The 875-nt window shown below is 36.3% G+C and overlaps 1 non-coding gene across 1 annotated transcript; it reads right to left on the reverse strand.

Annotated features, from left to right (window-relative positions):
- Positions 1 to 488: 488 nt before the first annotated feature.
- LOC113457929 lies at positions 489 to 595 on the reverse strand. Its single transcript, XR_003378397.1, has one exon. It is a non-coding gene; the product is annotated as a U6 spliceosomal RNA (small nuclear RNA).
- Between the last annotated feature and the right edge of the window lie 280 nt (positions 596 to 875).

The following is an 875-nucleotide window of genomic DNA, read 5'->3' on the forward strand; positions in this document are numbered from 1 at the left end:
CATATTCTTTCAAAATGAATCATCCCTGAATCTCTGGGATGAAGCCCACTTGAGCATGGTGGAGGATTGTTTTTTTATGTGTTTTTGGATTTGGTTTACCAGTATTTTATTGACTATTTTTGCATCAATGTTCATGAGGGAAATTGGCCTGTAATTCTCTTTCTTTGTTCTCCTTATTGTGTCTTTGTGTAGTTGGGTATCAGGGTAACTGTAGCCTCATAAAAATAGTTTGACAATGTTCTTTCTGTTTCTATTTGTGTAATAATTTGAAGAGTACTGGTATTAGCTCTTCTTTGAAAGTCTGGTAGAATTCTGAACTAAAACCATCTGTACCCAGGCTTTTGTTGTTGTTGTTGTTGCTGGGAGATTTTTAATGACTGCTTCTATTTCCTTGAGGGTTATAGGTCTATTAAAATTATTTATCTGGTCTTGATTTAACTTTGGTAAGTGCTATCTATTGAGAAGTTTGTCCATTTCTTTTAGATTTTAAAAATATGAAACGTTTTATGAATTTGTGTGCCATCCTTGCCCAGGGGCTGTGCTAATCTTCCTTGTGGCATTTAAGTCTTAGTATATGTGCTGCCAAAGTGAGCACAAGACTTGAAAATTTTAACAAAAGCTGAGTGAATAACATTAGAATGACTTTTGTATGTGCTTGGGTGCATGTTTTTCCATGTGTGTGTACATGGGTACAGGTAGTTATATGTGTCTATAATTGTGTGTATGCATCTATGCATGTGTTTGTATGTTCATGTATGTGTATGTCTGTCTGTATGCACACGTGTGTGTGCATGTGCCTGGGGTGCATACATTTGCATATGTGCTTGTGCTAGTGTGTAAACAAGTGTTTGTGTGGTGTCTGTGAGATTTGGAGC

Source organism: Microtus ochrogaster, linkage group LG10 (assembly GCF_000317375.1).
Source record: "Microtus ochrogaster isolate Prairie Vole_2 linkage group LG10, MicOch1.0, whole genome shotgun sequence".
In the NCBI taxonomy this organism is placed as follows: Eukaryota; Metazoa; Chordata; class Mammalia; order Rodentia; family Cricetidae; genus Microtus; species Microtus ochrogaster.